At 40.9% G+C, this 26,146-nt stretch overlaps 1 long non-coding RNA gene across 1 annotated transcript; it reads right to left on the bottom strand.

The window, feature by feature from the left end:
• Positions 1-17,130: 17,130 nt before the first annotated feature.
• LOC106496463 (uncharacterized) lies at positions 17,131-20,357 on the bottom strand. The gene is made up of 3 exons (XR_001294610.2): positions 18,384-20,357; positions 18,011-18,090; positions 17,131-17,760 (listed from the first exon to the last, which is right to left on the bottom strand). It is a non-coding gene; the product is annotated as an uncharacterized lncRNA (long non-coding RNA).
• Between the last annotated feature and the right edge of the window lie 5,789 nt (positions 20,358-26,146).

The raw sequence follows: 26,146 nt of genomic DNA on the forward strand, positions 1-26,146 counted from the left end.
CTAATTCCTTCAATGAACTTAATATAAAAATAACCTGCCATTGCTGTAAGGTTAATGGTGCAGAGAATTTTCGCTGGACTTCAGCTGACTTCCCAAATTCTCTTTCATCCTCTTCCTCCCAGACCAAGAGCTGCTTCTAATAGCAGACAGGCCCAGGCTGTGTTTAGAAATGCAAAGCTGTGTGGATGCACATGTGCATGTGAAAGCATGAATGTTTACTTTCCAAGTAATTGAAATGCATGAGAGAATAGATGTGCATTTTTAGTATATAATTGTATCCTCTATAACCAGTTGATCTTTAGTACCTAAAGAAGAAATGTGTTTCTTGGGAAACTGAGAAGTATGAGTGACCTCCACATCCTGAGCCCCTCTGTTTCAAAAACACGCTGACGCTCCCTCAGAGCTTCCTCCCCATGGCCTGAGAGTGCTCCCAAATTCTTTGGTTATTAGTCCAGAGCCATGCAGTAATTGAGAAGAAGGTGCCCAGGAGCTATACAAACCACTTTCAGCAAGTCCCCACATCCAGCTTGTTGCATATTTTTACAGTCATCAAAATAAAAAGCAAATCAGATTCCGTTATATTATCATTTACATATTTGCAAAATGCTTTCTCAGGGGTTTGGCATGTATGGCATGAAGCAAGATGAGCTGCTGTACTTTCTTTCCTGAACATTGCTCTATGCAGACTTCTCCTGCTATAGGATTACAAGCTGGCAGAATAATGCCTGACAGGAATTGATAAAGAATTGCAACATGAATCCCTGCAGGGCACGTTGGGGCAAGTTTGTTATAGGAACAGTCTTCCTCTGTTTACATGAACAAAAGCTGGGTTTGACAGCTTCACTGTTCAGCAGCTTTGGGAGTGTGTGAACTCACTGTTATTCTGTGTTGCTTTTTCTACATTTTTCGCTATGGTAGCAACAATCTCTCTTTTTAAGCAGTTCTGTCTCAGAGTGTTCTCACCCTGTTTCTCACTGCTACACAGTGTTTTCCAATGCAAAGTTTATAGAGAGAGTTTCACTGGTCAAATTAAATTTAATTTGCCTTGTACATTAAGGTATTAAAGAAAGCAAGTGAAGAAAGAAGATGAATATAGGGAAATCTACCTTGACTTCAGCAAGGCATTTGACAATGTCTCCCATAACATCCTCATAGACAAGCTCAGGAAGTGTGGGCTGGATGAGTGGACAGTGAGGTGGATTGAGAACTGGCTGAATGGCAGAGCTCAGAGGGTTGTGATCAGTGGCACAAAGTCTGGCTGGAGGCCTGTAGCTAGCGGTGTCCCCCAGGGGTCAGTCCTGGGTCCAGTCCTGGGTCCAGTCTTGTTCAACTTCTTCATCAATGACCTGGATGAAGGGACAGAGTGCACCCTCAGCAAGTTTGCTGACAATACAAAACTGGGAGGAGGGGCTGATACCCCAGAGGGCTGTGCTGCCATTCAGAGGGACCTGGACAGGCTGGAGAGGTGGGCGGAGAGGAACCTCATGAAGTTCAACAAAGGCAAGTGCAGGGTCCTGCACCTGCGGAGGAATAACCCCCTGCACCAGGACAGGTTGGGGGTTGACCTGCTGGAAAGCAGCTCTGCGGAGAAGGACCTGGGAGTGCTGGTGGACACCAAGTTAAGCATGAGGCAGCAATGTGCCCTTGTGGCCAAGAAGGCCAATGGTATCCTGGGGTGCATCAGGAAGAGTGTTGCCAGCAGGTCGAGGGAGGTGATTCTCCCCCTCTACTCAGCCCTGGTGAGACCACATCTGGAGTACTGTGTGCAGTTCTGGGCTCCCCAGTACAAGAGGGATGTGGCACTACTGGAGCAAGTCCAGCGAAGGGCTACAAAGATGATTAGGGGACTGGAGCATCTCTCTTATGAGGAAAGGCTGAGAGAGCTGGGCCTGTTTAGCCTGGAGAAGAGAAGGCTGAGAGGAGATCTTATCGATGTGTACAAGTATCTGAAGGGAGGGTGTCGAGAGGATGGAGCCAGACTCTTTTCAGTGGTGCCGAGCGACAGGACAAGAGGCAACGGGCACAAACTGAAACACAGACGCTTCCATCTGAAGATGAGGAAAAACTTCTTCACTGTGAGGGTGACAGAGCACTGGAAGAGGTTGCCCAGAGAGGTTGTGGAGTCTCTTTCTCTGGAGATATTCAAAACGCGCCTGGATGCAATCCTGTGCAATGTGCTCTAGGTGACCCTGCTTGAGCAGGGGGCTTGGACTAGATGATCTCCAGAGGTCCCTTCCAACCTCAGCGATTCTGTGATTCTGTGTGAAAAAGTGTGTGGTAATCATAGCTTGGTTGTCATATGATTTCCACTGAAATTTGTTTCCACAATTATTAGGTAACAATGCATTTAAAATTAAATTGTGCATGAACAGAAAGCAGACTACCCATGTTAGTAATGGCACAGATACAAATCCATCAGTAACTTTTGTTAGGGCTAAATTTCAACCACTCTCCAGCTGCCATCATCATTCTTATTTAGGGAAACTGTGCTGTTTCATTTATATAGCTACTCAAAATTCAGTCAAGCTGATGAGGCTGTACCAGCTATTTCACACTGAAAGAATACATTTTATTTTCCAGACATTTTTGTGCAGTATTTTACAGAGACACAATGTAGCATCTCTGTTTAAAAATTGTGTTGTGTTTATTTTGCCAGTGGCATTTGCGGAGGCCACATACACACGAGTCATTCATTTTTGAAGGCTGCTTCTCTTCTGCTGAGCCCACCAGAAAGCTGCTGTTCCCCAGCCGCGTCCCCTGCAGCTCCGGGGCCTCGGGTGCAGAGGGGCGGCATCCCCGGCTCCAGCCTCCTGTGCTCTCGCCAGCAAACTGCAGAAGTTGTATGGCTGTTTCGGACCCAGAATCAGCTCAAGTGTTTTCTCTGTGCGAGTTAAATGATGAGCATACAAATTAATTGGTGATTGTTATTGTGCAGGCTTGACAGTGTGTTGAGTCATGACATAGGAATATAGCAACGAACGATCTCTTTATGGTTTTACACTGGTTTAATTCCACTGACATCAGTGGAGTCATTTTTGATTTATACCAGCATAAACAGTCTGACTGAGGCCCAGTGAGAAGGCAGACTGAGTTGTGGATTTTACATTGCCACTGACATCCTCAGAAAGATTTGGGTTCTTTATCCAGTTTTCGGAATGATCTGGTATTACTCAAATCATCCTTGTTTACCTAAACGCAGAGTAGAAAATTGTGTGACACATGGTATCTCAAGTGACTCTAGATAAGAATGTAGAGGGGGCAGAGTTTTTTCTTTTATAGTTTGATTTTAGAAACATCTCAACGGCTTTTTAAGCATACAGCTACTGCTTCATTGTGTATTTCCTGTTAATCATTTTGCAGTTGTGCTGGAGCCTGGGACAGAAAGAACTGTGATAGCAGTTGTAGGTGATTCCCCTTCCCATTCCCCTCCCCTGCCATCCGCCCTTCCTCTCCTCTGCTCTGCTCTCCTCTCCTCTGCTCTGCTCTCCTCTCCTCTCCTTCGCGTTTCAGGGTGTGCCTGTACCGAAAATTATCCTCTCTGACGAATGGAAAACAGAATTCTGTGACAACACAAAACTGCAAGGCTACCACAGCTATCTCTGATTTGTATTCTAGAAACAGTAATTTTCCTAAACTATATGCTGGGAAAATTTGCATCAAAATTAATGGGACGTGTATACCGGCATTTTCCATGGTAGTATGGTCAAACTGCAAGTCTAAATTAAAAAGGACTTTAATCTATCATTCAGCCTCTTGTTATTTGCTTTTCCTGCTACACCCGCTTCCGCCACTTGGAATTATGATTAAACAAAGCAGCAGCAGCAGAATCAGTTGTGGCCAGAGAATCTCATGTGCCCCTTCTTTGGCTTCGACTTCCTCTAATTTGTTGCTGGCAGCCTCAATGAGAACAATTGCAATAGAAGTGGCTCCAGTTCACTGTTTCTTTGAAAAAATTTCTACTGCTTCATTACAAGAGCAAAAAATATGAAAAAAGTGACTCCAGCTTTTGTTCTACCAGTGCTGTGATTTTGAAAAGCTTGACTGTGCGGGAGGGAGAAAGGTGCGCAGGCAGGGAGTGGGCAGTGCAAATCACACAGGCTTTGACTCCCAAACATCAGCAGGTCCAAGTGAGTGGATAGACTCCCTATCTGTGCAACATTTCTTTTCAAGTCCATTATACAGTCCTCTACAACATGCACATCACCTTTCACAACAAAGCTGGAAATTTCCTTCTCTAACAGATCTTTGTGGAGGAAGAGTTTTATTTTTTTCCTAGCCCTGCCTGTTATGAAAAGATATATAGGCTAGTTGGAATAGGTAATATAGTCATAAATTATGGTATATTTTCCAGGTAACTTCTATGGGACTAAGAAATACATGTTAAATAACCCTTTTTGTCCGTCCCTCTTCTCCAGTCTCGGTCCATGCCCCAAACTGCAGAGCTGGCGGGGGAGACAAATGAGACACGAGAGGACTGTCCCACTCCTCCAGCCTTGTCCCGCGCCTGCATCTACAGGCACAGTCCAACACAAGATATTTACCACGCTTGGAAATAATTTCTTACAAAGGACAGTAAATTGCACACGTGAGGAAAGCTGTGTGCTTATAAGAGAGCACTGCACTCTGTAAAACAGTAGAGGGTACTAATAGCAGACACTGTTATAAAACGGTAGTCCCTGGATAAAATTTTCATGAATAACTATGTATTAATGTCATCTGAAGACTCACTTAACTTCACTGGGGAGAAAATAGTATTGGTCTTTGTTGAAAAGCCGTTTAAATATAGTATCACAGCATTGTCAGGGATTTGCCTTCCAAGGACTAAATGGCAAGAAGGCTAAAAACTGGAACCTGGTTCACTGTGCATGTGAGACTGATGTGCGTTCATCGTGCTGCCCGGTGAGCGAGCACTTCGGAGTGGAATTAGCCATGCTGCGTACACACACAGGGGTATTTGCAAATGCTGGTTTAGGAAGCTATTTTGAAAATGTAATTTAAAGAGGCTAGGAGGAAATCGTGCCCCTTTATGAATGGTCTGCTTTGACAGTTTCATATCTCTAAAGTCTTTCTTCTTTTCTGCTGAGCTAATTAGGATTTCATATAACCTAGTGTCATCATTTAACTTAGAGGATATTCATTCTCTTTAGAGAATTATGCTCTTGAAACATGTTCTAATCATCTGGTATTAGTCTCATTGTGTGGAGTATTAGCAGCAGAATGTTCTGGGGGGGTTGGGGTGTGTGAAAAGGAGTCAGACTTTAAATACCAAACCAGACCAAGAGCTATTCTTCTGGTACACACAACTAGGGATTTATCAGCATTGTTGATTTTTCATATTGTGCATATGGCTCTTTTATATGTAACTATGAATAGAAAAGACATGCAAGCACTGTGTAAGCTCAGTATGTTTTCAACAGATATTTAGATTAGCTGTCTTTTGCTTAAGGACTTCAAATTCTGTATTATTTGTGTAAAGAAAATGAGTGAATAGTTTTGTAAATCATACAGATTTTATAATTTAGTTTAAAATCAAATTTTAAGGTATTTACTCAATTACCTATATAGGTTCTGACAAATCCATTCAGAATATTGAGGTGACAGTTTTGTAAATGTTCAGGCAATATTCTCTAATTTATGACTTTTAAAAATTGGTAGTATATGCCTCATTTAGCATTGGTTAGGTACAGATAAAACTGTTACTGTGTGCAGGTCACCATAGTTGCATTAGTTAGAACTCAAGTTTATGCTACTTTTCAAAACCTCGCCTTTGGGCTGAAATATTCCCTTCTTTTTTTTGCCTAAAATTTATATTTTGTAAAGGCTAAGCAAGACTTTGGGGGGTTATTTGGTATTCGATTTGAGGTCATTTTGTGTTTTCTTATTTGAACAACACCTCAGCTGAATTATAAACTGAAATATGGCCTGTAAATAGTCCTTTCCGAGTGAGAGTGCCTAAGAAATTAGTTTTTACCTGCCTGATTTGTGAGCATGTGAAATCTGACTTCTGAGTGTTTGCAGTAGGGTTGTTTTCTTTATTTTGCTGAGCTCATTACTGTGCACCTAGGAAAGGATGTCCTGTACGTGCACACGTATCTAAATGAACTTTGCAGTGAGCTGGCTGGCCAGCCAAGGTCAAAGTTATGGTGAGGAGTTGTTACGACTCTGTAAGATCATTCATCTAGACTTCCTCAGCACAAAGAAGAGAAAATCTTTTCCTGCAGACTGTAGAAAAAACAGTTGTATTAGTAACACATGCAGTTAAACTAATTTTCAGTAAGAGTAATGGTATATTTACAGTAAGATATTTTAATAATACAGCAGACATTGAAAGTGGCCGTACTTTAATTCTACATCTCTGTGAGAGGCAGCAGTGTTTGATCATGCTGTTCTTATTCAGGCATGTATTATTGTTGGTCAGGACTCCACAGATACGGAACAAAAATCAGGTTTCTGCTCAGCGATCCTGCAGTACAAGCCAAGAAACAAGTGATGATACAAATGGGGCAGCACAGGGAAACAGCGAGACAGCACTGGTCAGTATGAGAGGAACGCTCTCAACGCACCTTCCGTCTAATGATGGCCGCTTTTTTGTAGGCAAAGAGAGTTTAAGAAGAGTTGAAGCAGAGTATTATTGCAGGAAGCTCTTTTCAAGGGTGGAGGAGGTGCAAAAATGCTTACGTGGTAACCCGTAAGCAGCCGAGGCTGAGATTTTTGGCTAATCAGTGAGGAGAGTGGCTGCTTCGGTATTTAAAGAGATCTGACTGAGAGGTAGATTAGGGAGGTGTTCCTGTAATGGAAGGATATGAAGATCATGGAAATAAAGGCAATTTTTTTACTATTTCTTTCTAATGTTTAGAGTATATTACATATTTTTCATATAATAACTATCACAGTTGCTATTTGTCATGCATCTGCAAAGGTTTTCTTGCTATGCATGTATGTTTAAATACACAGGAAAAATAAAACTACTATTTTTTATTTTTGGAAGTGCTTTATAGCACTTTTAATTAACAGGGAAAAACTTCAATAAATAGAAAAACAAACAGCATCAGCTCAGGATTTGGTTAAAAAGAGCTCTCACTTACAAAGACTGCCTTGAGTAACTTGTAATAGCAGAACAAGCCAGATCATAGCTTAGATGAAAGAGGTTATTCCACTGGGAGTATCAAATTTGAACTAGTCACCTCTGGTTTAGCTTTTGAAATATGACAGGAGAATCAATGATTGCTGCTGTTAATGTCTGAGGAAACCTTTGGCTTACTGAGAATCTAGATATTAACAATTTTGAAGTTTCTCCATACCAAAGGACTATTAAGATGAAACAGTAGCTTTAAATTAAGTACCATCATCAAATTGAGGAATTTATCCTGAAGGAGAGAAATAATTAGGCTTGTTTATCTAAGAGAAATGAAAGATCAAATTACAGGGAATGTTCCTAAACTGACCCTGTGACTAAGATGAGTTTACCAGAGACTTCATCTTTTTTAGCATTATAGTTCCCATATTTTTTAAGCATGTTTCCCCTTGCCATTTAAACTGGAAAAAAATTGTCCAGACTATGCACTAAATGTGGGTATTTTCCTGTTAGCAAAGTCGGTCAACGATCCCATGCTTCAAAAATCGTACAGCCTCTTTCTCTGCTATGCAGGTTGTTACAATATCATAGCAAAGATTATGACTGGTAGGTCTCAAATACATTAAAGACTGTATTAACTGGCAGCAACCTTTTGGTGTTAATAGGGTGGGTGATACTCCCTTAACTGCCTCTTCAGTTTCAGCTACATCCTTATTCTTTTCTTGCTTACTCCAGAGAAAGGTACTGCTGTGTTCTGTCAGCCAAATCCAGCTGCAAAGGCGAGGACTTCGGGACTCTTCTGAATCAATTCCCATATAGCAGAGCATCAATATAGTTGTCTTTTTAGCATACTACTGCCTTGTACTTTGCCACAGATAATGCATTGAATTCAAGAACTTTGAATGCATTGTATGTAGCACTGCTAGCATCTTTTGACAAACTTTAAAGTTTCTGTCTGCTCCTGGCAGTATGGTTCAGGGGTAACTCTGCTGATGCTAGTGCTAATGAAAAGCAATGAAAGGGAAAGCAGAAGTTCTAAGACCTAGTAAGTACTACTGAAAGAACTTTGTAAAATGATTTAAAAAAAATCGGAGGGTTTCTGATTTCTCTGTTGGCTATTTTTATATTGGTTAAGTTTATTAAGTAATTTATTTAATTGATCTTTAAGAATAAAATTCACAAAGCCATTTAAAGAAACTGCTGTGATAGCTTTTCCAGATTTCCCTGATAAATATTTCACACTTTCATTAAATTTATTCTGCTATTTCTAGTTAGGCCGTGCATCTCATTCCACATTTAAAGATCATTCAGTATCATAGCTTCAAGCCAAGCAATGGCCCTGTTTGAGATGAAATAGCTTTGTTGAAAGCTATCTCTGTCTTTAGTAAATGGTATCATTCTTTAAAAAAAAGATTATTTAAATGTGAGGAAGTAAAACCTAGACAAAGGCATTTAGAGTAAAAAAAAGCAGCCTTTTATTTCTGATTTTGTCACCTTCTGTGCTGCTTCTACAAATGATTTCATATCTCTGTGCTTTTTTTGTTTTTCCTTCTGTATTTAGATGGTAAGATGTTTGGGACAAGCTTGTTTCTTATTGCATGTTAAACTTCTCCATAGTTTAAAAAAAAAAAATTGGTTCAAGTGTTATATCGGGGATAGGTGTGTTTGAGTAGCTGTAGTGATGCCCTTCCTCTTTGCTAGTAGAATAAGAGGGTAATTGTGAAATGTGTTGTGTGTTACGTGCTATATGCAGTCCTTTACACATGTGTGCCTGGGTGCCAGATGGACTTGCTTTTGCGTGTGCCTGAGCAAAAGGCCAAAGGGAAGGATCTGGATGTCCGTCTGCAGAAGGGAAGGTGCTGCTGCACGTGGCTGTTAGTCTGAGAGGTCCAGCTTCTGCAGATTCCTCTGCTGAACTTTTCTCTTCTAGCTGTTCCCCAGCAGCCCCTGGGAATCAGCTCTTCTCTCCTGACTGAAGGGTTTTTATGCTTCATTTTTTGTTTATGCTTCCCAGCCAGCAAACTAAGACAGACTGTAGGATCCTCCAAGCTAATAGTCTTTTGGGTGTGTATAAAATATTCCTATCTGGGGTCCTGGTGTAGCTTCCTGCTTGTTCTTCCAGCAATCCACATTAAACAGGCTAGGTGTGGAATAAATACTTAGCCTTCCCAATTAAGTTAGGCAGACTTCAGTTAAGTTACATTCCCGTATTCTGACATTGTTATATAGTCACGTCTCACCCATCCCATTACTGAGGAATATTAGTCAGTAACGTGCACTAAGCAGATTTCTTTGTAACATCACCAGAGAATTTAAGAAATTGTAACTTTATGCAACTTCTTTATAAATTCGTGTATTCTTCCACATTGGACTCTGGGGTTGCTGGAAGGAAAGAATAATATTAAAGCTTGTATGTGGCCTGAGTAACATTCCTCTGAAACCTGCTCCGGTAACACCTGAAGTGATTCCTCAGGCATCTATGTAAGTGTATAGAAACGTATGTAGCGATTATTAGCATATTTATGAGAAATGCTAATAATCAGTGAGAATTCAGTCCAGCTTTCCGGCATTAAGAAAATGTGCCTGATTACTGAAGAGAAAATTCCACCTTAAGTAGGCTTATTTTATGCAGTGTGACTGCAAGTCTCACACATTTACTTTTATTAAACTCTGACATTTGGAATTTAACAGTCCAAGAGTGAAAGAACATTTCCAACATGTAAGGAACTGCTATCTTAGTATGTTGCAGCATCTTCCATTTAATCTGCTTTTAAATTCCTGTAGAGATTTTTGTTGTTGACTTTATGTTAAGAGATATATTTTCAAGAACACTGTAATTTAACGTGATAATTAATATTTTTCAAGTGCTTAGAACATACAAAGTGTTATATAAGTGCAAATTATTAGTAAGGGCAATGAAATCAACAGTATATGTTAATTAATATTTATTGTAGAAATGCTCTCCTACTAGCAGTTGAACAGGAGAGGGAAAATAATGTGGAATCAGAGAGGAGAGCTGAACACCTTTGGTCCTTATAAGAATGTAGATTTTTGCAGGCAGTGCTAGTTTTGGAAACTTATATAATCATACACATAAAGCCATCATTCGGTATAATCCCCAGAGCACATCTCTGAGGCTAACCTTTGCAATCATGTGGGCAGGTTGCCCCTCTCACGGAAGTTTCTGACGTTCCCGGCAAAAAGTAATGCTGACTTCCTTCAATACTGATATTAAAAAATTATTTAGCCTAAGGATATCAAACAGAAATTGAAGATGCTAAATAATAGATACAGCTTGACATCAGACAGACTATACACATAAACAACAAAGGGTAGCTATACAGAAGGCTGAAGCCATGTCTTAAGAACTGTTTGAAACCAAATCCTTTTCATCAGAAAGCTTTCTAATTTGTTCCTGAAGGTTACCGTGCAGAAGAGTTAACTGTTTTTTAAGTAGTCGTTTACTTTGGTGACATTTCCTGTTTTTTTAGCAGGACAAGCAACTAAAACACAGTCCTAGAAAGCAGTGAGCTTCATTTATGTGTTTGTAAGCCTTTTTATTTGTTGAGTCATGAGACTGCACAATCAGTAGGCCATAGTTACACTATCACTGCAGAACAATTTAGAACAAAGCAGTGGTAACAAATTTGCTTATTTTGGACAGGTCACATGCAAAAATCTATGCTTTTTTATCCACAAATTAAATAGGAAAATCAAGAAAAAAACAGGGTAAAAATTGCACGCTAGATCCTTATGCATGCATCAGTATGTTCAGTGTGACTGAAGAAGAGTCCTACGTGCCTGATCCTGGAACATGTACTGCATCCTCTGGCTGCTGCTCTTGATATTTGTTAAGCCAGGGTGTGGTGGCATGAAGCCAAAAATGCCAGGTTTTCACCACCTTAGTATATCTCAATCAGTGGGGAATCCCCAGTTTACTTATTAAGAAAGCTCTCACCTTTCTTTATTCAATTAATGCCAAGGGGTGGAGTCAGGAGCTGAACAAAATATCATGTTCTTTAACAGAGTGTGTCCTAAAGGCTTCCCGTGTATACATACATGTTAACTGAGTTAATGTTTCTGTAATTTTTATTCAGAATGAATGTTTCACTTTGTGGCAGTAATTATATAATGCTATGAGAATCCATCATTTAAACTGTAAACCACCAACTCCATAATTTTCATACAAATTCAGAAGTTAGTTTGTTATGTGGCATACAAAGACGGTTTTGTTTTAGACACAGTATGTCCTCTTAGCTAGAGAGGATGATCTGCCAAGAAATGATTTAAAAAGAAAGATGCACGTGGCACTCTGGAGATGAGTAGGAGTCCTATAAAATGCATAACTTCGTTAGCTTGAAATCTTTTAACACAATCAAAAATAACTCTTCACTTTCTATGTAAACCATGAAGAGAATGTGTGCATGTATTTAACTATTGCAAACCCAAATTCTGCTGCCACGGTAATATTTTTGCACATCAAAATGTCCAGCAAAAATGTTTGTCCTGGCATTCCTCAAAGCCAGCCAAAGAAGTGTTTTATATGGGAGGCATGGAGTGGTATTGCAGCACAAGTTCACAGATCCGATCCATCCCCGGGTTACCTGTGGGAACACCTTGATCTAGCTAACAGGACCTACTCGTCCGTATTTCTGCTCCTGGCAGAAATGCTCTCTGCTGGAGACAAAACACACCAGGGCAATTGCAGCGTTTGGGTCCCCAGGTTAATGACAGGTTTTCTAGATGTCATTTTCATACAATTCAGAAGTTAGTTTATCATGCAGCATACCAAGATAGTTTTGCTTTGGATACAGGGTGTCATCTTAGCTAGAGAAGATGGGCTGCCTAGAAATGGCAGGGGAAACCAGGGGAAACTGAAAAGTGGTGGTAGAATATTACCTCCTGTCAAAACCAGTTTATTATACTGTGTCATTACTGAGTCACGGGAATGATTTTGAACCAATTTAGAAGCAGAGATGTTGCTCTCTTCTAAATCTCTGTTGCAGACTGGAAAGAAGTACAGGAACACAAGAGGCGTTTCCATGAATGTTTATGTATATCATTTTAAGCAGATAATTTTAGTGAGTAAACTTCTAGAACCTATTAGAAACAAAATTACATTGATGGAAACTTTTTGATGGGAATAAAAATCAGATTAGCGAATAGATTAAGAGAGATACGGCCCTACTGGAGCAAGTCCAGTGAAAGGCTACAAAGCTGATTAGGGGACTGGAGCATCTCTCTCATTAGGAAAGGCTGAGAGAGCTGGGCCTGTTCAGCCTGGAGATGAGAAGACTGAGGAGGGATCTTATCAATGTGTATAAGTATCTGAAGGGAGAGTGTAAAGAGGACGGGGCCAGACTCTTTTCAGCGGTGCCTAGTGATAGAACAAGAGGCAACGGGCACAAACTGAAACACAGAAAGTTTCATCTGAAGATGAGGAAAAACTTCTTAATGTGAGGGTGACTGGAACAGGTTGCCCAGAGCACTGGAACAGGTTGCCCAGAGAGGTTGTGGAGTCTCCTTCTCTGGAGATATTCAAAACCCGCCTGGATGCGATCCTGTGCAATGTGCTCTAGGTGACCCTGCTTGAGCAGGGGGGTTGGACTAGATGATCTCCAGAGGTCCCTTCCAACCTCAACCATTCTGTGTTTCTGTGATTCCTTAATTGCCTGAGTGTCATTTACTTTGCTGCTGTAGACATCTTGGATTAAGGCTGAGCTGTAAATGGAATTGGTGTTGATAAGTCTCATTACCATCAGTAGCATCATCTCCAGTTGGGGAGTTACAGCTGTAGCACTAATATAAACAATAAAACTGATCACACCACAACTTTGGATCCTATCCTACTCTTACTGAAGTCGAGGGCTGCACTGCTATTGGCTTCAGGAGCAGCAGGAACAGGCCCAGCTGAATTATTTGGCATGAAGATTTTTCTTTAACTGCATACCTGCTGAGCTATCTAAGAAAATTGTCAAAATCCCTGATATGCATTCCATAAATCTGCACAGTTCAACAATGCTGATTTTTGCACTGTCTGCTGGTGATAATGATATATTAGCTAAAGAATCTTTCCGCCTTCAGCTCTATCATACAAAAAATTTTCCATGTTTCTTGCAAGGTTCTGGCTTCAATTTCTTGTTTTCCTAGTAATCTTTGAAATTTGAAACCTTAAGGCCACACCTAATGTTCTATTACTCTGTTATTTCTTTAAATAGAGATCTAAATTCACTTGTTTTTACACACTATTTATTGCTTTTCAAGAGTACTTAGAAAGGATATTTTTAGACAACTGTGTGTTGCCATTAGCAGAGTTTCAGACAAAAATATATTTTTGCCTTTTTTGAGGCAAGAGTATGAATGCAACATATCTATCTTTGGAGCCTATAACAACATAGAAATGTCTGTAAATGATGGTCGCAAGTGTATGGCTCTTGCTCCCTGGCCCAGCAAAGGACCTGTGCATATAATGAGGGAGAAGTTATTTCTGGCTTTAGTTGTAACAGATTGCATGAGGGAACCATTTTGGTGAGCATGCAACAAACTTAATGTTGACTTTCCAAAGTATGTGTGCTCCTATTTGAGGCTGGATTGTCCTTCCAGCAAAAGAATGCTTTTGAATTTAAGGGTAGGAATGTCAGGCTTTTGACAAGGAGCATTATTTTGTCTGTCATTTAACACTACACAGTACAAATTTTTTCCCTGTTACATGTATACAAATAAAGTCATTTTTCTGTGATACTAGTTAAAATGTCACTTCTCATTCTATATCTCTTTCGTTATTTCTTAGCATTGGATTACATCCTTTTCAGCAGAAAAAAGTGAAACTTTTTTTTTTAATTCCCTGTGATAGAATTCCTGAATAGGAGGATGCTTCTGTCGTACATTTTGTTTGTATTAGTGTGTATGTGTATGACTTTTTACTTCAATTTGTCTCATTTTTGGAAAAAAAATGAAAAAGAATTAGAATATATAACCCAAAATACTCTCTGAAATATGACAGCTGGAAAAAAGCTTCTTCTTGACCAGCAGAAATAGTGATCGCAGATTTGCTGAGTTAGTGTCCCGAATGCCTTACACTCCTTACTGCAATAACTTTCCCAATAGCACATCCTCTAAATCATTCTCTGCTTACAGCCTTCTTGTCCTCGCTACTCTTCAGTGTTTCCAGCCACTGGCAGCAGGTAGACAAGATGATAAAACAGCTTTGTTTTTGTAGGAAACCATGCTTAAAATGATCAACAGACACTTTCTTATTTTGAACAAGGACGCTGATTAATATAATCAGCATTGCCAATCCCATTTGGCACTAGCTATTGTTTAAATATCCTCAACAAAGCATATTGTAAACGAGCCTGTAAGAGGAAGCAGTGTAGGCATGTTGCCATTGCTTCACTGCAAGCTGTTAGGAGTCAGGAGATAAATTTGTCAGATTTTTGCTTTTATTTCACCTAGAAAGATCAATTTGGTATGATAGTCAACACTGTGTATTTCCAGTCTCCCTCCAGATTGAAGTTCTGTTCTTTCGGTCATTAAAAAATGAGACTGAGTTTTTAATTTAAGTTGTAAACATTTATGTCCTAGTTTACCTTAGTAAACTGAGAGTTGGCAGTGCCAGTCAAAAAGATCTTTTAGGATGAAATAAAAAAAGGATAACTGTAGTTCAATGATGGAAGAAACAGTCCTTCAGTACTTTTTGCCTTTATTTTATTTCCATTAATTTTCTTCCTACAACTTGCTGCTACTAAACACAAGATTTTTTTAGTATTAAAAATGTGATCTTTTATATGAATGTAAAGGAACACCATAGATGTGTTCAAAATTATTAGTAGGTTTTAGAAATTATAAACACCAAATTCTACTTCAAGTTGTTTATCAAAATTAAGATATGTTTGTGGTACTGTTGATATCTGGCATTTATTCTGCTAAATAAGCTGTGTAAGCTTTTTGCTAGAGGATATTTCTTAAATATTACTGTTACCATGGATAATGCAAGTTGACAGGATCTATAGTTGAGGGGCAAGTCATATGGAGTCTGCATTCAAGGGTTATATTTTGTCGGGCAGAGGACAGGTTGGAAGTACTTCAGCAGAAGGGTAAAGTTTTACTGCTTTCAAATATAGGTTTTTGCCAGGCTTGTACACACACACAAAAAAGGCATATTCAGATCAGCCAATTGTCTTTGAAGTATGGTGTAATAAAAAAATTGGTCACTGTAGTTGCAAACTGTGTTAGAAATTACATCAGATATTAAAGCAAAAACCTCTCCAGAAGCCTCCTCTGAGTAGAGTGAGTGTGTGTGTGAGTGGAGAAAAAATTCTGCCTGAAACAGGTGACTGATGGCAGTGTTTAATTTCAAGCCCATAACAAGAACGATTTCTAGACTCTGTGAACTATTCGTAAAGCCTGATAGAGTGCAACCTATTTTTAAATAATGTTCACACACAGTTCAGCTACATTTCCACAGTCTGGCAAATCTATGTTAGAAGTTTTTTTGTTGGTCTGTGTCTGAGCACTGTTCTGCAGGTCTTTTTGAACTTTGGTATGGATGGGAAGCTGCGCTGGAGCCAAGGACACTTGGTTTTCCCTTTTTAATCATGGAATTAGCTCTAGTGAAAGGAATTGAAAATTGTAGCCTCCAGTGCTGTTGGGAGCCTGTCAGGGAAAGTGTGGTGGAGAGGTTTGTGTATTGTATTGCCAGCTGTTCATTCTGGAAGATCTTTGCTGTTTTGCTCTATCAAAAGCAGGGATTTAGTCTGCAGGGACTGCACTGTCACGTGTTCAGAGCAGCCTCAGCTGGACACCACTGGCATGTACCCTGGTCCAGGCACAAGTCATTTAGATACATGTGAACTGAACTTTCTGTCCCTGAGTTGCAAACTGCCCTGCCTAAAACAGCGCGAGCCTCTCCACACTGCTGCTCATCTTGCAGGTTCATTTGTTACTGAAATGTGCTTTGTTCTGCCTGGGTGATCGTAGAGAAGACTGTGATGCCACAGGGCGAGCTCAGTGCTAACATTAGCCGGAGGTGGCTGGGTGGAGAAGCTCGGAGTAGGGGGGCAGAGTGCAAGAAGAAGGTGGCTATCGTGCATAAGAAGGGATGGAAAGGAGCTGGGAAAACAATGAGGAATGTGCAGATTCAAGGGAGAAAATGCAGAGGGGAAAGCCAAAACTGGCAGGAGGAGCATCATGCCAAACTTCTCCTGCCAGGGCTTACGAAGCCAACCCCTAGGCAACATGGAGCCAGTAACTAGTGAGCAGCTAAATGGGGGGAAAGTCCATGTTTAAAAGGTTGAAGGAAAGAGAGCTCTGCCCTCAAAATAGTTCAGAAGCAATATTGCAAGTATTGTACCGGTGTCTAAAACTATTCCAGGGAGCATAATCGCAACATACCTAGGAGAGAGTCCATCAGTTAGGAGGGACTCCTAACACAAGTGGATTTCTCAGCTAGTTTACCCAACTGCAGAATACCGCAATGTGTAATACTGGCACAGGATCACGGTTTGCAAGGAATGTTATGTTGTCTGAATGCTCGTATCTGTGACCTAGACTCATCAGGAGCACTGGAAGTGCATGCACTGCTTTGTGGATGGTGAATTACTTGGGGTACGTTGTACTGGTGTTACTGAAGTCACAGGTTTTTAACTGCCTGCTTTCTTTGTTCCTTTAAGTTCCTGAGTGAGGAGACCCTATGCTTTGTAGAATTTCTCATGTCTAATTAATTTTAAGAACTGCATTGGATAGTGTATTATGTCTGTGCTTAAATAAAACATCAGCCAAATCTTTGTGCAATCTAATTGAGGAAAGGTTGGGGAGATTGCTGATTATTCCTTAATATATTAATAAAACCTTTTGGCATAATTGTGGCTTCTAGTTTCATTCAATTAAGTGAACAAGTCCTGAGCATGCACAAAGAACTATATTAAATTTGCAGATAGATCTGAGGAGAAATTAAAGACAATGAAATGAGACTAGCTACTGCCAACAAGGAATTAAAACTGAAATATAATCAAAAATGCAACCTGTCAGACTTTCTTTTTTTTTAATCAGGCATCTTAAATACTTCTTTCATTTTTCTTTCCCTTCTGCCCCTTCTTGCGTGTTTGGCACAGTATTTTGTAGGGATTGGCGGGAGATTATGTGCATTCTGCAGTTGCTCGAATTCTCCATCTCCCAGGGAGCTGCGAACAATGCTGGGCCGTGAATAGCTGGAGATAACGGCCCGGCGGCGGGCAGGGGCCAGCGCGGCGCCTCGGGGGCGGAGGGGGCCGCCCCGCACGCACACCTCCGCTGGTGGAAGGCACCGCAGAGCCTGGCCTGGCCGAGAGTCTCCCGCAAGGGACCTTGCGTGACGATTTGGCCCTGCACAACGCCCAGCAGCCGTGCGGACGCTGGCGCAGTCATGGGCGCTCACGGGGCCTCGTGGAGGCTCACCGCTGGGAGCGTGTTGGCTGCAGAAATCCTGCGGTCAGTCTGGGGAATTCGTGCGTCGTTTCAAGAACTCCCCCGTGTCCAAGTCTCTCGCCTCCTGTCCCAAGTACCTCTAGTAACTCTTTGAATCTGGTGCCCCACTTTTGCATTTCTTCCATAAATGTTACTGATAGGTCACTGTTTTCTCCTCTGCTGCAAAGTGATTGTGCTCAAACTCCTGAGCAGAATGTGTGGCCCTTCAGATCTTGACGTGCCTGCAAAGAAAAAGAATTATCCATTCTTTAGGACAGGGGAGAATGGAAACAATAAATTTTTGCTACATTATTTCTGTATCTCATTGTTTGCAAGGTTTATCATTTCTGATCTGCAGTCTCTCCCGTTTGTGAGGTTATCTGTCTAGAAGTAGTAGGTGACAAACAGAAATTTTACAGCTGAGAATACCTGGGCAAATTTTCTTTATTATTAAAATGTAATAATTTTAAATAGATATAGACTTCTACATACCCATGGCGTAGTGAGGTTGAAGAAGGGCAAGATGATTCATAACAGAGCATATGTTACCATCTTGGGTTTTGTGATTGTTTCTAGGGTGAAGAGCACATAAGAGACAATTTTACTGTCCCGAAATAAATGAGGTGTTGTTCTGCATCCATGAGGCAGGTTCTTTAGCCTTTTCAAAGGAGATTTTAAGTAATGTGATGATGGCACAATAAAATAAATGGAGGAGGTAAAGAGGTGCAAGACTGGTCTCCCTTACCATCTAACCCAGTCAGTCAGCCAAAATTCCTATTGTGTAACTAACTTTCAAGCTTAAAGCTTACGAAACTTGAGAAAGTAGGCAAAGGCCCAGAAAAATATTGTTGTTATGAGTACTTACTTGACTAGTAACTGCAAAGTGATCTCTTCGGAGGGAAGGAGCTCCAGTCTCTCTCAGTTGCCACAGAAGAACAGAAGTGATCTGGTATGAATTTTGTCATCAACAGACCCCTGGATAAATTTAGTGTGCTGAAGGGGAGCTTGAACCTTAAGACATCTCCCCAGGGAACAGGATTAACAAGAACAGCACTGATATCTGATAGCTTTTGACTGCTGAGTGTTTATAAATTTTAATAACTGAGGAGGCTTGCATGAAAAATCACAGTATCACTTTTATATAAAACTTATAAGATGGAAATCCATGAACACCGTAGTTTTATAAATTGTGTAATGCTTCATTGTTCATGTATCATATAACAAATCCTGAAGGAATAGGTAAGGTTATACTATGAAACTTTTGGCATTTGTCTCATGGAAATGTTTTCTCTCTTGGGGCAATTGTGAGAGACATAAAAGGGGAACCAGAGGAGGTTTGGCAAGTCCTCTGTAAAGGGGAGAAGGCTACTATGTAAATCCCTTTCTTGGAGACAATAGTGCATTGCCGGAATTCACAGACTGCCCCAGTGCAGGGAAAGCAGGATTCCTTTCAGCTGCGAATTTAGCCATCTAGCAGGAAATTGCTTTCTCTTTATACTGAAACTTCCCATCAGCAATAACAAATATAACAGGAAGCTCTAAATAATTTCTAGCAGCAGCGCTTTCTTGTTCTTTTGTTTTCAAGGTGGGGTTTGGAGTGCGGAGTGGGAGGGTAGGGCATGCCATCGATCCACCACTGAACGGATCTTCAGAAAAATTTTCTTGAATGTTCAGAGGAACAATTTATTGCTCTGGGTTCAGTTCAGAGAGAAACACTGCCATTAGTGTTGCATCACAGGAACTTTTCCAAGATCCTCCTTCTTCTCTCCCCCCAAAGAACGGGCTCGCGCTGAAGAGCCTCCTGGGGAGGCTAAAGGTTCAGCGCTCAGAGCAAGCAACTCTTCAGGCGAAAGCAGGGAGCCTTGTGGTCGTGTTGCTCCAGCTGTTTGACACACTCCTCTGCTGCAGTGCGGGGCCATATACACGCAGGGAACACTCTGGCCTTAGATAGTGTTACAATAATTTCCTTGCTGCCATAGTCAAAATTACAGTGTCTGAAGTATTCCTTCCAGGTATTCATCAACACGTGTGTGCACCCTTCTTGCCACTGGCTGCAAACCTGGGTCGGGCCCTCAGGGTGGCAGAGAAAGGTCAACGGTCTGAGGTCAGAAAGTCCCTGCTGAAGCAGCGTGAAGCAGCCTGTGGAAAAGGCTGAAGACTTGGCAGGACCATGCTGAGGGTGTTCAGTGTCTCGGGAAGGGGCTAGGACCAGTGGTGGCTCAGAGTACATGAAGGTGTGGAGTTGCCAGTGGGTTGCCTGGACCTGAGGTGGCCAGTTCGTGGCTACTTGGCAGCCACGGGGAAGCGTCAGCGTGGAGAGCTGAGGAGCAGCTGAGATGAACACAGACCGAGACCCAGGAACTGAGGCTGTGTGTGTCCTTCAAGATACAATATAGACAGAAAGATAAAAAAGGGAAGAATGTGAAGTGGAGCAGGTGGAAACCTGGCAGCGTTAACATACTTTCATACTGAAAGCGGTGCAGCGCAGAAACTTGTTTTCCCCTAAGTCTGCTAAGACTAATCTACATTTAAGTGCCATGGACCCCTGGTACTGTAACGTGGTAGAATAAGCAATGTTCCAGGGTTTCTTTCTGTTCTCTAGGCAAACCATTTTGCTAGTCTTTCCTGAATCCATCTACAACACTGCCATGCTTTATATGATCTAGTCACTTCCCCCGCTTCTGTTTGACCTATTTTTGCTGTTATGAGAAGCAAGGTGATTAATAATGGCATATTTGGGGAGAAAATGGGAATAATCTTTCTGTCTTGAACTCTTGGTCACACATGACTATACTAGTAAGTCATGGAGAAATAGACGTTGGGTACTTGAATCAGGCATTTTTCCATTTTCTACCACCTTCTGTTTCTCTTCAGGTTTTAAGCTCTGTTGGTTAGAAAATGCCAGCAGACTATGGGGATTGCCAGAAATTAATAATAATTAAAATTCCTTGCTATAAAAAGCAGTGTACACTGAGCTGAAAGCAAAGGAGCACCGTCCAAGAATTCCAGCATATTAAATTCTGCTGTGACATTTGACTTACAGCATGTTAATTTATTTTTTTTCTTCCTCAATGCAGTGTAATGACAGTAGTTCCAGTTTCATAAATAAGTTCCCACACAAATACTTCATGACATAGTGTGTGGGAGTCCATATAATCAAAAAGGAATGTTTCCCTCTTCTTTGTGTTTTCTTTACAAACCTGTCTCCATCACAAGGAAGATTTAAACTCATGTCAAATTTTCTTTAAAAAGAGGTGCCCACCTACCGAGCTACTAGATTTGCATTTAATTACCTATATTAATGTTCAGAAGTTCTGTATTCCTAATCATTCTGAATCTACTCGTTGATGGGCAGATAAAAAAAAAAAAAGGAAAATCTGTTGTAATATTCAACAGCATAATCCAGTTCCTGTAGTTGATTGAACTGGTTAATTCAGGGTGCTTTGGTGGCAACTGCAACCTCAAAACAGGCTTGACTAGTTCCCTAGCAATTCCCCATCTGGCCTGTTGACACCAAACCAGCAGAGCCACCGTCAGCAGTAGGCTCCAGCTCAGGCTGGGATTGCTGCAGTGAGGAGGAGGAGGAGGAGGAAGAGCGGCCCCAGCATGGGCCTGTGTGCTTGAGTTTATGCTCTGCTGAATCCCAGCCATGAAATGCTGGTAAGGTCCTTACCAGTCTAGTCAATTAAGTTGCGCTGATCCTTCTCTAGACGATGCTGAGAACTAAACTCTAGGAGCAAAAAAGGCCATTTATATCCAATTGCCCCCAACACTGATATGTTGACACTAAACCTCTACTGTAGCTATGAATCTATTTGTGTATGCCCAGGGCTCTGCAGGCAATATCTGCATCACCACATTAACAGAAGAGCAACTCTCTTTAGTTTATCCCTCATGTACAGGACAAGAAAACTATCCCTTTTTAGTGATCTGCGTTCAGTTAGAGAGCACTTCTTTTATGTTTGTAAAAAATTGTGGACACTTGGATAGGGGCTTCGTGCAAAGAGAGCGGTGTCGGAGCAAAGACCTTGCAGCTGTTAGGCGGTACCCTTGCAGGGTCCCTGTCTCATCGGGGACAGCGTCCCGCTCCCCAGCTGCCCTCCGCGGCCGCCGAGCCGTGGCCCTGGCCAGCTGTGACCTGCTTGGCACGTAGACGCTAGCATGTTTCCCGAACAAGATCAAATCTTCTGATGTCTGGCTGCTCTTCTTGCACCAAGGCACAGTGGAGCTGTGTCAGACTCATTAAAGGGAACATATTGCCCGTTTGGATTTAAACTGTAATTTGACTATAATTTAGTGTCTTAATGATGCCAGACACTCATTCAGTTTCTATGTTCTAGGTGTTTTGTGTGTTTCACGTGCGCTCTAAAGCACTTCTCTTATCATGTCTCAGAAGAATGCTTTAATCGCTGTCTTCAGCGGTGGAGGTACAATATTGCTGTTGTTTAGGTGGAGCTGGGTTGCATCAGGAGCTGTAGCTGGAGTGTGCTGACTGTACTGTGGATTGTTCTCTGTCTGCCCAGGACACCTGGAACTTCAGCATCTGAATTTCATTGTCAGGAGTCTAAAGAAGAAATTAAATTTTGAAGTTTTGCATTGAAATGAAATTTGTTTAGAAGCAAACATAAAATTTTTAAAGAAAATAGATATTTACATGTCATAAGTGCTTAATTGTGGTACCAGTGGTAATTTTTTGGTTATTTTTTGTTATTGCTGAGAATTCTGCATAAAACATTAAATAATTAGAGACTAAAAACTAGAGGGATATCATTTTTCATCCTGTATTCTCTTAACATGCAAAACCATATAACTTTTCTTGGGTCCATTATTACCCGTGCGTCTGCATAATCCATGTCTCTGTTATTAATTTTTTGAATTGAAAGTTACTTCATTATATTTTGTAATAATTATAAGAAAAGACAAAAATAAAGTGTGTAAGTATTTAGCACAATGTAAGGAGAAAGAGAATGGAAAGCAAAGACAGAAGGGTCATTCTCAGCAATTAGATACCTTCTTTCTCCAGTAACAAAGTAATTGCCAATTATACAAGTGAATTCAGATCAATGGTAACAGTATTTTCAGTGTCTTGGTCACACTGCAAACAACCTTTTGCGTTACTTTCCTTCAGCATCTCCTTTATAATTCTGTCATATTTTAGACAATCTTATTTAATGGAAGTTCTGGCATTTTCATATGCTAGCTAATATGTATTTGTTCCACCTTTCTACTTTTTTGTGAATGGATATATGCTTTGTATATAAAACTAACAAGGAAGTGTGCTAATGTTTCTTCTGTTTTGTCTGTTGAGCTTTGAACACTACACAGTGCGCTATAAGGTGCTGTGACATATCAATTACTTATAAATGACTTATGTGGTTCTGGTATTACAGTAGGAGTCATCTGGAAAATACCATGACCATCTGCAGAGTGGAAATCTGGAAATACTGTAATGCCATATGTAGCAGCCTTTCAGCCCACATGGCAGCGAAATCAGTCTGCAGAACAGCAGTATTTGACTCCAGCTTCGTATTTCTCCAAAGAGAGGGCTATAAAATGCTTCAGGCTGATGATAGAGATAGGTTTTAGTAGTGTCTCCAGTATACATCAGAAAGTATCCATGCAGTACCTGATTTGATATTTTATAGGAACTGTTTAGAAGTAGAAAAATTAAAAATATTAGCATTATTTTTAGGATAGTAATAGTGTAGTCATGAACAGAGTGGGGGTTCCAATGGTCTGGGCAACAGCTGAGTTTTTTCTAAGACTGCAGCATCTCCAGGAGCAGCAGAGGTGCAAAGCGATGTGAGGAGCCTGGCGTTCACAGGACAGCGCCCCATTGCTGTCCTGTCCCTCCTGCGCTTTTTGGGTGTCTGCCTCTGTGCAGGTCTAACTTGCTTAGCTTCCTTTTTGAGGCTCCGAGTGCAAGTTTTATAGCCCTTTTTGCCTCTTGCAGTTACTCAGTTGAAGAAATCCCTTGTTTTGCTGCGGTGCAGAGGTTGTTGCTGAGGCTGGTGATTCTACTTTTCACTTAGCTGAGATTCTGGTTTCCACTCATCTTCCCGTCCGCTGCTGCGACATGGAGAGTTTCAGGGACTTGCAAGAGGCCAGGAGGGAATTCCCGTGCTGTGCTCAATGTTGGGAGCCCCTGCTCTGCCCCAGGGGGTTCACTGGCGACATGCTGCAATACTCTCGTAGCACTCTGCTAATTCTGCAGCTGCACCAACCCTTAGCGTAGGCAGAGCTCAGGCAATACAGATAACGGCTTAAAGCCATTTTCCCCTTCCCCTGGGCTGCACCTTCCGTGAGAAATGAAGCACAGTATCTGCCCAAGGAAATGCAGAGAAAAGCTTAGTTTTAGTTATTCAGGATCACCTAGTGAGTCGGGGGTTGAAGTGGAAGGACAGCTTTGAAATTCTTTGATCATACTGCTGTGCTTGGTTCACAGATCTCCCTGGGTTTTCTACCGAACTCCTGTTACACTCTCGTTATTATTACATTGCATGAATAACCAGCTGCTGCTTCTTACCTTTATTTCCAGCTATTAGTTCCTTTAAAGGACAGGTAAAAATATGTTGAATAGTATCCTGATCATTTTTTCCTTTCGGAACATTGCTGTTGTTACCGCACTGCCAAAATTGGGAAGAGGGATGTTGCCAGCAGAAGGGAGGCTTCTCTCGGAGGGCTGTGAGCGCAGGCATACAGGCGTGGGACAGCCTTCTGACTCCCTGGCTCTGCCTCGTTCAGATGAGGATCTTACTGTGTGTAATGTGCTAGTCGCTATGAAAGAACTGACAGAATCAGCTCCTGTGAAAAAGCATAGGGATCCCTGGTTTAGAATAGACGTTATTTTTATATTTAGGCCTTCCTAAAATATCTTTGTTTTGCTCTGGGATTATTGCCAAAAATATGTTTTTGTGACATTTTGCAAGTGTACCTGCATCCTTAGATAACATTTCTGTTGTTGCTCAAAATTATTTACAGAAAGAAGCAGAAAGAAAGAGAAACAAACGCGAACAAAGTAAGTGCAGGAAGTTTCTTAGCAAGACAAAAGGAAAATGACAGAGCTGGTGAACAAAAAGCTGGATCTGGAACATGTACAAATTAATATCTTGCAAAATTCATTCTAGCATATGAGTTTGTTACAGTGGATAAATGTGGTCCAAGTGCTAATCTTTAGATCAGGTGAACAGAGAAGTTTACAGGCCTCACTTAAAATTAGGCAGTGATCCAGTAGGTTAAAGGCAGTCAGAAAGCGAATCGCAGATTGCTGAAGCAGCACAAAGGAGATGGCAATCCCTGTCTGGGGAGCAGGGAAACAGCACAAAGAACGAGCGAAAATGTAGATTGAGCAGATGAGGACATCTATGTTTAAAATCAAAGTTGCGAAGTAAAGGATGTCAATGGAGTATTAGCAAGACATGTTTCAAATTCAGTTTGGAGATAGATAAGAGAATTGTGAATGTAGCAAAGAAATGTTTACCGTGATAATTAGCATTTATATAACATATCCATCATGAGATCTTGAAGTGGTTTACAAAGCTGCATATTTCTTTTATTTTGACTTTATAGATGACCAGACTGAGCAAATTAAGTGACTTGGCTGATACAAAATCAGTAGCATAGCCAAGAATACTATAACCCCAAACTGCTGATTAAGAGCCACTGTCTACAGTAGTCCAAGTGTAAAGATGCTAGAATGTACTATTTAATGTAAGGTAGCTGTTCATCTGACAGCTGACATTTCTGTGTAACTAAACCACAAAAATGCTCATCTGTTCTATTATCTTCCCTGTGTTACCTGAATTCAGAGCATCACAAAAGCATTTCTAGGCACTGGACACTGATGTCAAATGTCTATCAAGACAGCTTGTGATTTCTCTTTGCATTTTGTCTGCATTTCATAGCATATTATAAGTGGCATTTCAGCAAAAAAATAAATAAATAGATTCAGTCTTGCCAGCAACAGAAAGCAAAGAAGGAAGCGGCAGTAGTTGGCTCCCAGCAATTTTATCTTGGGAACAAGTCTGAACTGAGGTAGCTGTAGGGCTCTTGAGTTAAATTAAAGTTTTCCTTTAGTCCTCTATGTGATGGGGTTGTTCTTTTAAGGACACCACCATTTTGCAAACATCTGAAGAAAGGCTGAAATACATGCTTATGAAACAGGCATCTCGTACCATTGCATTGCTGAGGTTATAGTATATACCCGTCCACGATACACATGAGAAAATCTCTCTCAGTACCAAAGGAAAGGCAGCAGAAGCGTTACATTAAACACTTGAGGAAAACTGTCTCTGGCTGATAAGTTTTTATGTAAGGCACAAAAATCTTGGGGGATGTGGCAAACAGCCATGGGTATCTTATGAGAACAAAAGATACTTGTCAGAGGCGTCCTCACTGCTGGAATTGGCGGGCAGGGCTGGAATGCCGATTTGCAAGTCAATCCTTTCTGCTGCCCACTGTTTCATAGCACTGTATGGGGCTGAGTTTTAGAGGCTGTTTACATTTTTGTTTTTATTTATTTATTTTTCTTCAAGAAAACTGTCCTATGTCCATATTTCTGTTGTAAATTATCTGTCACTTTATTACTATACTGGATTCAGTTTGATCTTCGGGTTAAGTTTTCTTAGA

The sequence above is a fragment of the Apteryx mantelli genome, chromosome 15 (assembly GCF_036417845.1).
Source record: "Apteryx mantelli isolate bAptMan1 chromosome 15, bAptMan1.hap1, whole genome shotgun sequence".
NCBI classification, from domain to species: Eukaryota; Metazoa; Chordata; class Aves; order Apterygiformes; family Apterygidae; genus Apteryx; species Apteryx mantelli.